General features: G+C 38.0%; 1 protein-coding gene across 3 annotated transcripts in view; it reads left to right on the top strand.

Annotated features, from left to right (window-relative positions):
* CSNK2A2IP (casein kinase 2 subunit alpha' interacting protein) overlaps positions 1-15,872 on the top strand; it is a 130,694-nt gene that overhangs the window by 80,070 nt on the left and 34,752 nt on the right. For 2 of the 3 annotated variants that reach the window (XM_084989157.1, XM_084989159.1), the window contains exon 2: positions 11,706-11,859. The exons of the other annotated variant lie outside the window; for it this stretch is intronic. The gene's annotated coding sequence lies outside the window, so the exon portion shown is untranslated. The remainder of the gene's footprint in view (positions 1-11,705; positions 11,860-15,872) is intronic. 3 annotated transcript variants of the gene reach the window in all.

Below are 15,872 nucleotides of genomic sequence, written 5' to 3'. Positions count from 1 at the left end.
GAAAAAAATGTGCCTATGAAGATTTTTTTTAAAGGATATTTTTAAAAGGGTAGGATTACAGATTTTGGATTCTGTTTCCTCATATTTGGAATAGAAAGCATTTCAAATGTCTGCCTCTTGGTGCAGTTGCAAAGTTCAAGTTACTTGAAGAGCTACACTAACACACAGAGCCTGCTTTATAAGTACTAAAGCCAGATCCTGGAAGTATAATATTTCCCTTGTCCCTGGGATCTGAAGTGAACCGATTTGGCAGGTGTAACACAATGAGGTTGTAACATTTTCCCATTTAAGTTTAATTGAGATGGCCTCGTGCGAGTCTATGCCAGAATTCAGAAACACAGAAGCCAAGACTACCCTCTAGAAGGCTTAGATGAAATGGGGTGATAGAGGCCTCAGCCAGTGACAGAGGAATGGAAATCAGGGGGAGTCAAGAAAATACCATTTGTATTTGCACTTTATTTATAGCCTTTGCATCTTCCTCGTGAACCAAATTGTTCCCTAAAGATTCACAGGCCTGAGTTAAGCTGAGATAAGGAGACCCAATAACATTTTCATTCCTCGGATGGACAGATCAAGATAGCATTAGCATTAAGAGACAGAGAGATCAGTAATACATTGTTATAGCTTTGATGTTGGATGGAAATTATTATACTTCTACAATGTCTTTGCTCCTGAGACACTTGTATACCATATCACTGAATTATAGACATTTATCATCCTTAATACATTTACTCCTTGTCAGCAGCTCCTGGGCATAGGGGAAACGATGCTCCATTTAAGGCAACTAACTGTAAATCCTAATCCATTAATTTATTTTTTTTCCAAGATAAGTTCTTGCAGTTCAAATTAGTTGATTAAAAAGCTGTTTTTTATATCATTCAAAATAAAAGCAGCTTTTCTTGTTTGCTTAATTTCCAAATTGTCATATTTCTCCTTCTTAATTGTCCTTGTCAATGGTTTTAAGTGTACGGGCTTGTATGGAATAGTACAGCATAAAAATAGTGTAGATCACCAGAGTGTCCTTCTGAATTCTCCACAGTTTACTGCAGTATTAAATATTACATAAATTATTCAATGTCCTTTATATCGAACATGTATTTTTCCTTCCAAACAGGATTAAAACTAAGTGGCCTTACTTAGGATTATTAGACACATTATATTTTTTTTTTCCCCAACTAAAAAAGAGGCCTTCTCTTAATTTATATACTTTGCTGATTGAAGCACAGGGGAAAATGTGATCACAGAACAATAAAGAGGCAATTCAGTTTATTTACACAATAAATAGCCACATTTGTTGGTATTTAATGTTTGGTTTTTTTAACTGCCTCTGTGCCCTGAGATAAAGATTTGAACATGTACTTTCTTCTTGGTTATCTGGCCCCAACAGAAGGTTGCCTGGGAGCTGGAAGGTAGGCATTTAAAACCTAAATATTTAATTACGTCTCCTAGCCTTGTTAAGAAGGCAGACCATCCTTTAGTAAAACAGGAGTGCTTCTGCTTGGGATGATGCTTGGTTGTGTCTGAGAGTGAATGTTTGACTCTCCTTCCATGGAATGGGGAGTATCAGCTTTATACTACTTCCTTTTTGTAGTGCTAGTATTTTCAAAGACAGTAAATTCCCAAATTGGACATGCTAAGAAGCTACTGCAAGTAATAGGCATGCTAAGCTAAACAAAGTGGCCCATTTTTAAGTCAGATCTGATTGTTCATTTTGCTAATATTGATCTCAAATTTGCTTTCGTGTAACTGCCACCCATTGGTCCTGATTCTTCTGCTTAAACGCAAGGGAAACATTTTTCTTTTCAATAACATAGCTCTTGTCTATTTGCCATTTTCTGTGATCCATGGAGGCCCATGTTAAACTATGCACTATTTCCATAGCGTTTTCTCTCAAATAGTTATGTATGTACACATCCTTATTATAGCAGAGGATATGAAATTATTTCTTAAAAATCAAGACTAGCTCTTCTTGAGACTTAAAGGAAAACATGTAAAATATTTTCAAACTGACAATATTTAAATCACAGCATCTTTATGTCACTGTGAAAAATTTATCAATTAGTGTATATATGATTACATATTAAAGAAATATAAGAAATTGAGACTGTAGTAGATTTTGTAATTGCAAGTTGTAAGGAAATCTCTTGACCTAACTGAATAATAAAATATATCTTTAGGGCATTAGACTTCTTATGACATCAGAATTTACTGGTAATTCCTTTGGAATGTGTAAGAGGGTACATGTCACTTGGGGTGGTGAGAGGTGTTTTGATGAAAGCCAGTAGAGTATTCAGAAGAATTTCATTTTAAAAGAAAAGAAAAAGGCAATAGTGCAGTTAACATATTGCATGCCTGCTGGCATCTTATTCTAAAAGCACTCTCCACACAAGAGTAATTTTAATAATTAGGACTGTCATTACACTACTGCTGACAACTTTCAAATGTCTATAGGGAAGTGAAGATCACTGTGTGTGTGTGTGTGTGTGTGTGTGCGTGCACACGTGTGTGTACGTCCACTTGGGTACCTTTATCCTCTACTCTTCAGCAACATTTAGTCTTAAAATCAGATTTTACTAGTTACTATTAGCTTTAGTTAAAGAGGACAGGGGAGGGGTAAAAGGAAGTTAGTTTCTAAGATTAATTTTATTTAATATTAGGGATTGTTTATTATTATTCTTTGTTTTTTTAACTTTTTTTTCTTTTGAATATAGAGAAAACAATGGCAAAGATAACTTTTATAAATCCCTATAGTAAAACAGACACCAGCAAAAAAATTTAAGTGTCAAGTTGGACCCTTTAAAGTCTTCTTTGATATTCCTTTTAGAGCAGTTGAAAGGAAATTCTTAGGTCCAGAAGGCTTTACAGGGGTTATGCAGAATCAAGGCAGAGAGAAAACCCAAGGCATCCTTGCTCCTACTCCCACAGCATCAGAATCATCTGGAAGATATTTTAAAAACACTGATCATATTCAGGGAAGCTCCAAGATAGGTCTTGGGAACTGGTATTTTTTAATGACTCCTTAGGAAATTCTAACCCTGTAGTCAGAGTCTGGAACTAGTCTGCTTTAGAGCATCATAGACATAAAAATTTTACTTGGCAGAATCCACACTTGAATTTAACACTTTCTTGGGGATACATCTCACTGCTGCTAACTAGTTGTGATGCTTTATTCAGTTCCAAAAATATGATTGTTGGTTAATAAACGGTTAGCTTAATCCTATACCCATTTATCTTATATCTGGCTACCCCTTATCAACAAGACTAAGTGGCTAATCTATCTTGTCAAAATGGCCACTCTGCCCTTCCTACATCCAAGGAAGGCATTGCTAACAAACAGCAATCACAGATTCACCTAAATAAAGTGAATAAAGCTTTCTGAATACAGCACTGATGGCAGCTATGACTAACGGGTCAGAATTGTCATGTGATAGGTAGTCTACATAGTCTACCTACCACTTCTGCACAAAAGTTAAAGCCTAGGCATTTCCTCAGAAAGACATTTGAAATGAGATTTATAAAAGCTATGTGTTCACTGAATAGGTATATATAATAATAAGGTAGTTTTTCATAATCTATTACACAGTGAATAAGAATAAATATAAAATTCTACAGCAAAAATTGTTTAATCAAGAGTAGGCTTTTTTATGCAGACAACATAAGATAATTTAGAGGGAGAGTGAAATACAGGATTCTGGGAAAGCTTGACAAATATTTAATTTATATTCAGTGTTCAGACTAAGGGTTGTGTTCCTGGGAATGTATGTTACATAAATTATGACACATGAGTATATATGACACATAGGAAAAGATGAATTAAGAATAACATAACATGACTTGGTAGGAGTCAGTGAAACAAATGTTTGTTTGATCCAACCTAAAGTGATCTCTGGTTGACTCGTGTGGGATCCAATTTATGTTATAGGAGTTGGAGTGAGCACGAAAGTTGTATGCAAAACATCTGATTAAATATTTAAATATTTTAAATGAAACTGTTATTAAAACTCCTACATTAAATGGTAGGAAATCTATTTAAAAACAACTCACATAGAGGATTTTTTTTTTCTTTTTACTGTGGCACCTGCATCATATGGAGGTTCCTGGGCTATGGTCAAATCAGAGTTGCAGCTGCTGACCTACACCACAGCCATGGCAGTGCTGGATCTGAACCAAATCTGTGATCTATGTCACTGCTTGCAGCAACACCAGATCATTAACCCATTGAGGGAGGCGAGGGATCGACTCTACATCCTCGTGCATACTATGTTGAGTTCTTAACCTGCTGAACCACAATGGAAACTCCAGCACATGTAGAAGAAATTTGTGCAGGGTACATTTAGAACTTATATATCATGCCCTTTTACCTTCCTCTTATCTCAGAAGAACGACGAGTTAGTTTTTCTTTTCTTTTTCCATTTTCTTCCCAAGTATATATAAGATCCAATTTGTTAGCATACTATTCCTTTCATCTCCAAAATTTATATCCTGGGGGGCGCCTGGGAGGGGGGCTGGGCACCGAGACCTCGCCGCCGAAGGTTAGTCCCCGAGAGGGAGCCGGGGGACGGCTGGGTGGGGGCTGAACACCGAGACCTCGCCTCCGAAGGTTAATCCCTGAGAAAGGGCCGGGGGACGCCTGGGTGGGGGCTGGGCACCGAGACCTCGCCTCCGAAGGTTAGTCCCCAAGAAAGGGCCGGGGGGCGCCGCCTGGGTGGGGGCTGGGCACCGAGACCTCGGCTCCAGAGATTAGTCCCCGGGCTAGGGGGGCGGGGCAGAGCGGAAACTGCTTGGGAGGTCTAGAAACCAGTTGACGGGGCAGAGACTGCCTGGGAGACTAGAAAACAAAGCTGTCCCAGAGGAAGGGAGCAATACTCCAGGAGTGGGGAAGGGGAAAGCCACATCAGAGGGAACCTGGGAGAAGAGCCTGGTCTGCGCCCGTGCTGGGGAGGGGAGAGAAGAAGGGGTGGGTCCCCATAGAATATCCCCCATGCCACAGCAATCTTACAGGCCCGCTAGCTAGCTGAAAACTCTGCTTCCCAGTGCATCCCCTCCCCCCACCCCCGCCATGCCCTACGCTCTCACGGACCTGGGGCTGCCTGCCATCCAGGAGGGCTGGCCTCAACAATTGCCTGAAGCCTACCACCGCAGGGGCTGTCCCTGCACAGGCCTGCTTGCCCTTTGGAGGGGCTACACTTCCGCAGAGCAGCACCAAACAGCACCAGCCCCCGAGAAAAGGCCTGCAGCCTAGAAAAGCTAGAACAAGCTTAGCCAGGCTGTGAATAGATCGGCCTAATTCTCGGACGGTTTTTCTGAGTCGGGTTGCCCCGGGGAGGAGCCTCTTCGGTTTCCAACGGCCCTGCTACCCGCCCAAGCCCCCAGGGGATGCTCTAGTGGACCAGCTGCATAGGACTGCCAGCTCCAGGCAGGACCCCCTGCAGCCCAGAAAAGCTGCAACAAGCTCAGCCAGACTGTGAAAAGATCCGCCTACATTCTCAGGCTGTCCTTCTGAGTTGGGCTGCCCTAGGGAAGAGCCTCTCAGGTTCTCAGTGCCCCAGATAGCTGCTCCAGCCCCCAGGGGGTGATGCACCCCTAAAAAGCAGCTGCCCAACACCGCCAACCCCCTGCAAGAACCCCACAGCCTAAAAACACCAGAGCAAGCTCTGCATGGCCAAGTGAAATCTGCTACCATCGCGGTGTGGACCTCTCAGTCCTGTCTGCCCTCAGGAAGTCCTCCTTTGCTTCAAAGAAACACTGTTAGCTAGCCCCATCAACACTCCAGAAAAGCCACACTGCCTCAAAAAAGATTGACCAACAACGCCAGCCCTCAGGAAATATTCCACGGCAGTGACAAGGCAAACACTGCCCAATCACGGAGAGTACAACTCCCTCAGGAGAAAGAAAACAACAAGCAAGATGAAGAAGCTGAGAAACCACTCCCAGTCAAACCAACAGGAGAACTCACCTAAAACAGTCAACAATGAAACAGATCTCGGCAGTCTGAGAGACCTGGAGTTCAAAAGAGAAATAGTGAAAATACTGAAGGAATTAAGAGAAGATATGAACAGTCATGCAGATACCCTCAGAAAGGAACTAGAAAATATAAGGAGGAGCCAAGAAAAACTAGAACATTCATTTGCAGAGATGCAAACTGAACTAGGGGCAGTAAAAACCAGAATGAATAATGCAGAAGAACGAATCAGTGATATGGAAGATAGAATAATGGAAATCACTCAATCTGGTCAACAGACAGAAAACCGAATCAAAAAACTGGAAAGCAATATAAGAGACCTATGGGATAATATAAAGCGGGCCAATCTACGCATAATAGGAATTCCAGAAGGAGTAGAAAAAGATAAGGGAATGGAAAATATATTTGAAGAAATTATTGCTGGAAACTTCCCAAATCTAAAGGATACTGGATTCAAGATACAAGAAGCACAGAGGGCCCCAAACAAACTGAACCCAAACAGACCCACACCAAGACACATCATAATAAAAATGGCAAAAGTTAGTGATAAAGAGAGGATCCTAAAGGCAGCAAGAGAAAAACAGAATGTTACCTACAAGGGAACCCCCATAAGAATATCAGCTGATTTCTCTACAGAAACACTACATGCCAGGAGGGAATGGCAAGAGATATTTAAAGTGCTCAAAGGAAAAAATATGCAACCTAGAATACTCTATCCAGCAAGAATATCATTTAAAATAGAAGGGGAAATAAAAATTTTTCCCAACAAACAAAAGCTAAAAGAATACAGCAACACAAAACCCAGGTTAAAGGAAATATTGAAAGGGCTTCTCTAAACCAAAAAGAAAGGAAGGAAAGGGAAGAAAAAAGAAAAGAAAAAAAAAAAAAAAAAAAAGAAGAAGAAGAGGAAGAACTAGGACTGAGGAAACTGCAATCAGAGAGAAGTCACTCAAATAAGCCAGCATACAGATTTAATCATGAACATGCTTCAAACAAAATAAAATTAAAAAGAAAAAAATAAAAAAGAGTCATCAAAACCATAAAATGTGGGCAAGGGATGTCAGGAGGTAAATAACCCTTTTTGTTTATATGTGTGTCTCTCTTCTTAATTTTAATATAGTAATGAAGTGTTTCAACTTACAGGACCATCAGGCTAAAACACACATTTATGGGAAGGGGTTAGCATACTTAAAAAACAGGGCAATCACAAGCCAAAACCAAATATTGCATTTGCAAAAAATGAAAAAAAAAAAACCACTCAAGCAGATAATAACAGGAGACCATCCAACCAAAAAAAAAAAAAAAAAAAAAAAAATGGAGAACCATAGAATCAACTGGAACACGAGGTTCAAATGGCAATAAATAATCATCTATCAATTATCACCTTAAATGTCAATGGACTGAATGCCCCAATCAAAAGACACAGAGTGGCTGAGTGGATAAAAAGGCAAAAACCTTCAATATGCTGCCTACAAGAAACTCACCTTAGGACAAAAGATACATATAGATTGAAAGTGAAAGGGTGGGGAAAAATATTTCACGCCAATAGACAAGACAGAAAAGCAGGAGTTGCAACGCTCATATCAGACAAAATAGACTTTAAAACAAAAGGCATAAAGAAAGACAAAGAAGGACACTATTTAATGATTAAGGGATCCATCCAAGGAGAGGATGTTACTATTGTCAACATATATGCCCCAAATACAGGAGCACCCAGATACACACAACAAATATTAACAGACATAAAGGGAGATATTGATGAGAATACAATCATAGTAGGAGACCTAAATACCCCCCTCACATCAATGGACAGATCCTCTAGACAGAAAACCAATAAAGCAACAGAGATCCTAAAGGAAACAATAGAAAAGTTAGACTTCATTGATATCTTCAGGACACTACATCCAAAAAAAGCAGAACACACATTCTTCTCAAATGCTCATGGAACATTCTCAAGAATCGACCACATATTGGGACACAAAGCGAATCTCAATAAATTTAGGAGCATAGAAATTATCTCAAGTATCTTCTCTGACCACAATGCCATGAAATTAGAAATCAACCATGGGAAAATCAAAGAGAAAAAACCTACTCCATGGAGACTAAACAACATGCTACTAAAAAACCAATGGGTCAATGAGGAAATCAAGAAGGAAATTAAAAACTACCTTGAAACAAATGATAATGAAGACACAACCTCTCAAAATCTATGGGATGCTGCGAAAGCAGTGCTCAGAGGGAAATTTATAGCAATCCAGGCCTTTCTCAAAAAAGAAGAAAGATCCCAAATTGACAACTTAACCCTCCACCTAAACGAATTAGAAAAAGAACAAAAAAGTCCTAAAGTCAGCAGAAGGAAGGAAATTATAAAGATAAAAGAAGAAACCAATAAAATAGAGACTCAAAAAACAATAGAGAAAATTAATAAAACCAAGAGCTGGTTCTTTGAAAAGGTGAACAAAATTGACAAACCCCTGGCCAGACTCACTAAAAAGAGGAGAGAAAGAACCCAAATAACCAAAATTATAAATGAAAAAGGAGAAATCACAACGGATACAGCAGAAATACAAAAAACCATAAGAGAATACTATGAACAACTGTATGGCAACAAGTTTGACAATCTGGAAGAAATGGACAATTTTCTAGAATCTTACAGCTTGCCAAAACTGAATCAAGCAGAAACAGACCAACTGAACAGACCGATCACTAGAAATGAAATTGAAGAGGTCATAAAATCACTCCCTACAAATAAAAGTCCAGGACCAGATGGCTTCACAGGTGAATTCTATCAAACATATAAAGAGGAATTGGTGCCCATCCTCCTTAAACTCTTTCAAAAGGTTGAAGAAGAAGGAATACTCCCAAAGACATTCTATGAGGCCACCATCACCCTCATTCCAAAACCAGACAGAGATACCACCAAAAAAGAAAACTATCGGCCAATATCATTGATGAATATAGATGCAAAAATTCTCAACAAAATCTTAGCCAACCGAATCCAACAACATATCAAAAAAATTATACACCATGACCAGGTTGGGTTCATCCCAGGTTCACAAGGATGGTTCAACATACGCAAATCAATCAGCATCATACACCACATTAACAACAAAAAGGTCAAAAATCATATGATCATCTCAATAGACGCAGAAAAAGCATTTGACAAAGTTCAACATCCATTCATGATCAAGACCCTCGCCAAAGTGGGTATAGAGGGAACATTCCTGAATATAATCAAAGCCATTTATGATAAACCCACAGCAAATATAATCCTCAATGGGGAAAAACTGAAAGCCTTCTCACTCAAATCTGGAACAAGACAGGGATGCCCACTCTCACCACTGCTCTTCAACATAGTTTTGGAAGTCTTAGCCACAGCAATTAGACAAACAAAAGAAATAAAAGGCATCCATATAGGAAGAGAAGAGATCAAACTGTCACTGTATGCAGATGACATGATACTATACCTAGAAAACCCTAAGGACTCAACCCCAAAACTCCTTGAACTGATTAATAAATTCAGCAAAGTGGCAGGATATAAGATTAACATTCAGAAGTCAGTTGCATTTCTGTATACCAGCAATGAAACATTAGAAAAGGAATACAAAAAAATGATACCTTTTAAAATTGCCCCTCACAAAATCAAATACCTGGGAATACACCTGACCGAGGAGGTAAAGGACCTATATGCCAAGAACTATAAAACTTTAATCAAAGAAATCAAAGAAGATGTAAAGAAATGGAAAGATATTCCATGTTCCTGGATTGGAAAAATCAATATTGTGAAAATGGCCATCCTACCCAAAGCAATCTACAGATTCAATGCAATCCCTATCAAATTACCCATGACATTTTTCACAGAACTAGAACAAACAATCCAAACATTTATATGGAACCACAAAAGACCCAGAATCGCCAAAGCAATCCTGAGAAACAAAAACCAAGCAGGAGGCATAACTCTTCCAGACTTCAAGAAATACTACAAAGCCACAGTCATCAAAACAGTGTGGTACTGGTATCAAAACAGACAGACAGACCAATGGAACAGAATAGAGAATCCGGAAATAAACCCTGACACCTATGGTCAATTAATCTTTGACAAGGGAGGCAGGAACATCAAATGGGAAAAAGAAAGTCTATTCAGCAAGCATTGCTGGGAAACCTGGACAGCTGTATGCAAAGCAATGAAACTAGAACACACCCTCACACCATGCACAAAAATAAACTCCAAATGGCTGAAAGACTTAAATATACGACAGGACACCATCAAACTCCTAGAAGAAAACATAGGCAAAACACTCTCTGACATCAACATCATGAATATTTTCTCAGGTCAGTCTCCCAAAGCAATAGAAATTAGAGCAAAAATAAACCCATGGGACCTCATCAAACTGAAAAGCTTTTGCACAGCAAAGGAAACCAAAAAGAAAACAAAAAGACAACTTACAGAATGGGAGAAAATAGTTTCAAATGATGCAACTGACAAGGGCTTAATCTCTAGAATATACAAGCAACTTATACAACTCAACAGCAAAAAAGCCAATCAATCAATGGAAAAATGGGCAAAAGACCTGAATAGACATTTCTCCAAGGAAGATATACAGATGGCCAACAAACACATGAAAAAATGCTCAACATCGCTGATTATAAGAGAAATGCAAATCAAAACTACCATGAGATACCACCTCACACCAGTCAGAATGGCCATCATTAATAAATCCACAAATAACAAGTGCTGGAGGGGCTGTGGACAAAAGGGAACCCTCCTGCACTGCTAGTGGGAATGTAAACTGGTACAGCCACTATGGAGAACAGTTTGGAGATACCTTAGAAATCTATACATAGAACTTCCATATGACCCCGCAATCCCACTCTTGGGCACCTATCCGGACAAAGCTCTACTTAAAAGAGACACATGCACCCGCATGTTCATTGCAGCCCTATCCACAATAGCCAGGACATGGAAACAATCCAAATGTCCATCGACAGATGATTGGATTCGGAAGAGGTGGTATATATACACAATGGAATACTACTCAGCCATAAAAAAGGATGACATAATGCCATTTGCAGCAACATGGATGGAACTAGTGAATGTCATACTGAGTGAAATGAGCCAGAAAGACAAAGACAAATACCATATGATATCCCTTATAACTGGAATCTAATATCCAGCACAAATGAACATCTCCTCAGAAAAGAAAATCATGGACTTGGAGAAGAGACTTGTGGTTGCCTGATGGGAGGGGGAGGGAGTGGGAGGGATCGGGAGCTTGGGCTTATCAGACACAACCTAGAATAGATTTATATGGAGATCCTGCTGAATAGCATTGAGAACTATGTCTAGATACTCATGTTGCAACAGAAGAAAGGGTGGGGGAAAAAACTGTAACTGCAATGTATACATCTAAGGATGACCTGACCCCCTTGCTGTACAGTGGGAAAATAAAAAAAAAAAAAAAAACCAAAAAACAAAATTTATATCCTTACTCAGTGAGAAAAGCCCTTTTCATAATACCGAAAGTCATTGTGTCCACATCCTGGTTCCTTCTTCCAACATTGAAGATACTTATATATGTAGGGAACGTCTTTCTTCAGTTCACCTAATATCAATCGCCATAATTTCACAAGGCAGCACTGACTCCCAAGACAGCAACAGTTTTCTTGCTATAATCAGTATATCTTTAGTTTGTCTGACTTTAGTTCATATTTTCAGTACTTTAGAATTTTTTGTATTTTACAGAGACAGCACTTCCCTCCTTCTACCAAGAAATTGAACTCCGCCAATATATCACGACTCCTACAAAACATCTGGATTTGCCCTTTGCAGTGTTGTAAGCATACTTATAAGGACAACTTTTAACAGAAACTATCCTAGAAGCAATTTTATTCAAAAGGTCTGTATATTTTTCTTGGAAAGAATGTAAATATCATTTTAACAGCACTTAAAGCATAGGTGAAATAACATAGTGTTGCTAAGAATCCGTGTGTTATTTAATTCCTCAATTAGCAAAATGTTGTCTGACAGTATGTGTGTTTCTATATTAGTAGAGCTTTTCTTAATATTTCATTCTATGTTTGGGCATATGTCTGCTTGGATATTTCTTTCCTCTACATGGCTCTCTATGGGTTAATTTTTAAAATATTTATCTGGGCCTTTCTTTATGTCCACCTATTTCTATCTGCGTCTTTGACCTTCTGGGTCTTGCAATGGGCAGAGCACTCATTTTTCTCTTTATGTTTCTATATATTCACCTGTTTGACATTCTGTCATTCCCTGTTTTTAATTTCATTATCGCTTTTTTTCTTCTTAGGTATTTTTTTTTGTCTGATTGAAGAATATTTTAATCTCTGATCATAAACCTAAGCAAGGATATTTTGGTTAGCTACCTTCCTCTTAAAAACAAGCAAGCAAACAAATAAATAAGCAAATACCTAGCTAGGTTTCTGCTCCTCTCCTACAAAGCAATGTCAATTAGTCACCATTCTCTTTTGCGGCTTTAGTGAGTTTTTCCTCACTGAGAAAGAAAATAAAGCTTTTCTCATATCTGTGACCTAGAAGCAGTCCTACAAAAACAAAAACAAAACAAAAATATAAACATAGCCTTTGCATTAAACATTCAAAACATTAGCCTAACTGCTATGTCAGAAGGAACAAAGTAAATATCTTTCCAGAAAAAAAACAGTTGTTAATCTGATATAGATGAAGTTCAGGTTAAATTTTTATTTACGTATCCAAGAAACAACAAATTATTTGGTCCGATGTTGCTCTCTTATTTTCTTCATTTGTTCCTGAATGAATGAAGGCAAGAAAACTACCACACAGGTCTCAATAGTTCTTGCAGTGTCTTGCAAGCCATGCATCCAGAAAGTTGGCATTTATGACTTATACTCCTTTCAAAGTACAGGCTTTGGCAAACAACTATATTAGGCATATTTTCCACAAATATGACTTGTGTCTTTTTAAAAGTAAATTTAAAAACAAATAACCAAATGATTTTTAAGAAAATAATGCAATTGAAATTCCATTTATCTTTGGACCACTAGGATAGAAATGCAAATTTTGGGATTTAGTTTTAAATATTAGAAGTGAATGATCAGGAGTTCCCGTCGTGGCGCAGTGGTTAACGAATCCGACTAGGAACCATGAGGTTGCAGGTTCGGTCCCTGCCCTTGCTCAGTGGGTTAACGATCCGGCGTTGCCGTGAGCTGTGGTGTAGGTTGCAGACGCGGCTCGGATCCCGTGTTGCTGTGGCTCTGACGTAGGCCGGTGGCTACAGCTCCGATTCAGCCCCTAGCCTGGGAACCTCCATATGCTGCGGGAGCGGCCCTAGAAACAGCAACAACAACAACAACAAAAGACAAAAAGACAAAAAAAAAAAAAAAAGAAGTGAATGATCAGTTTAGATGGTAAACACCATGAGAGCAAGGCATCATATCTGTCTTGTTTAATGCTTATTATTTGATATCTAGTACTTAGTGTCTTGAACTCAATTGAGTAGGTGCTCAATAATTAAATCCAAACTTTTGAAAAGCAATTTTCTTGTTGATCTTCAAGATATCAACCATAGAAGAATCTTGAAAGGAGTAATTACTTCAAGTCTAATACTTACTTGTGGTCCATATAATCATGGGTGAATTTAGTTTTCTATTTGAGGGCCTTATATATTTTTTACCAAAATGCTAACAGTTAACAGGGGGCTCATGTAATGATACATACTCTCACCTTTTCTGACAGTATAATCTCATCGTTAATTTGAAAAATTCTCAAATACATTTATTTTTGTTCTCCTGATAGGAAAACAAAGCACTTTAACAAAGTGTAAGATACCCTGGTGAGTGATGGTTCTTTGACTAACCTGCTTATGTTTCTCTTTTACAGAAACAAATCCCATTGCTTTTAAAACATTTACTTTTTTTCTTATATTTTCCTCTATGATATTTTCTATCTTCACTTCCTTTGCATTAGAAATAGGATTGAGATTTCACACTAATGTTTATTGTTTTTCTGAAAAAAAAAATGAATAGTAAAGAAAATATTTATTTTGAGATAATCACTTAACTTCTCATCCTCCCAACATGAGAAGAGGTTTGATGAGTATCTGTGATATTCTCTAGCATTGGATGCATGCAGGTGTACACTCACATTGCTCTGCTTTTTAGGGTTTTCTTGTTGTGTGTTATGTCTAGATTTCTGTATTCCTGACCCAATCCAGAATTGAGTGATCTAAAAAAACTGTTCATGTACTGACAGGTGGATGAACAGCTTTATTTATTTATCTCATTCTTTATCCCTATGTAGTAGATATTGTAATATTCACAGAAAATATAAACATGAAAACCTGCTTTATGTTTATATAGGCAGAATAGAGAAGGTGGTTCCTAAGTAAAGGATTGGGAAGATGGATACCCTTTTGTCTCCTCCTTGCTGTTCTGTCCTCTTTCTTACAAGTCGTAATAAAGGAAGATTAAGGTTACGGGCATTAGAGGTTTCCTCTGCCTCATTGCATAGACTTGGGAAGCTATGTGGCAGACCATGGATTCTATGCTGGGCAGCAAGAAGTAGGTGAAAAGGATTCCAGAAGCACAATGGATTCTTATAGGACAGGAGAATCCTGTTGTGTTAATAAGAATCTGAGACACCTAAGATATGAAGAAAATGGCAAGTCCCTGTGTCCTTTTTACCTTATACTCCTTGTTTTCTCTCCCCCAAATATGCTGTTTTGCAGTCCCATTTTGGAAAAGAAAAATGTTTACTTTTTTTTTTTTTCCCTCAGAATGTAGAAGGATGGTGTCACAATTAATTCCTCACTGGGCTATTTCTCTGCATTTTGGTGTAGCTATAATCAAGGTTGTTTTAATTTTTTTCCTTTTTTTTTTTTTCATTTCTTCCTTATTATGATCCCTCACTCTTTCTCCTGGAAAACTTTACTCTTACTATTGTCTGATTAGTCATGGTGCTGTACTTGTGGATTTTAACAGATAACTAGGTGCTGAAAATACCATCTTGTCTTGGGAAATCATAGTGTGTAAGGGATGCATAAGTTGGTTCAGTAAAAATGTACTATTATTCCAGAGTATTTATGTGGTCTCAGTTTTGCCTTCTTGAAGGTAGGTCTAAAATAATTTTAAATGTCCATCTGACCACTTATACTCTGGACCTGTCAAATGAGAAAATTTTTGTTAGAATAATCTATCCTTGATGTAAGGATGCAGCTGCATCAGCTGTAGCTACTGCAAGAGGAGCCAAGATTTCACCAGGCTGTAGAGAGACACTCTCAGCAGAACTGAGAAGAAAAAAACTGGGAGAAAAATTCTTTTTAAGATTTTGACTTTAGTTTTTTAATAAGAAGTAAGGAGGAGGTAATAGGAATTGCTTTGGATTTATGGATCAATTGGAGAGAATTGCCATGTTGGAAATTAACGTTGTCTTTCAGTGCATGAACGTGAAATGTTGTCTGTTTATTTTGACCTTTAACTTTCCTATTAAGGTTTTGTATTTCTCAATGTACAATTCTTACCGATTTCCTGTTGAGTTTATTTCTACATTTTTATTCTTTTTATGCTATTGCTAATTAAATTGCTTCTTAATTTCATTTTCTGATTGTTCATTGCTGGAATATAGAAATACAATTGATTTTCGTATTGATCTTGTATCCTATGTCCTTGCTAAACTTGTGTATTTGTTCTAGTAGTTTATTGTGGATTTTTGATGTAAAGAATTATGTGTTTGGTTAATGAAGCCAGTTTTCCTTTTTCCCTTGCAATCTGGATTTATTTGTTTATTTATAGGACTGGCTTCAGCCTCCAGATAATGTTGAAGAAGATTTATTTTTTTCTATTCTAACTCCTCGTCACAGTAAAGGATTGAATTAATTCTGGAAGGTATTTCATATTCTAAAAATTTGAA

Source organism: Sus scrofa, chromosome 13, assembly GCF_054392235.1.
Source record: "Sus scrofa isolate SSC_HxYL_T2T_F1_AM1 chromosome 13, Sscrofa_HxYL_maternal_Yorkshire_Landrace_v2.0, whole genome shotgun sequence".
In the NCBI taxonomy this organism is placed as follows: domain Eukaryota; kingdom Metazoa; phylum Chordata; class Mammalia; order Artiodactyla; family Suidae; genus Sus; species Sus scrofa.
This window is presented reverse-complemented; position numbering and strand designations above follow the sequence as displayed.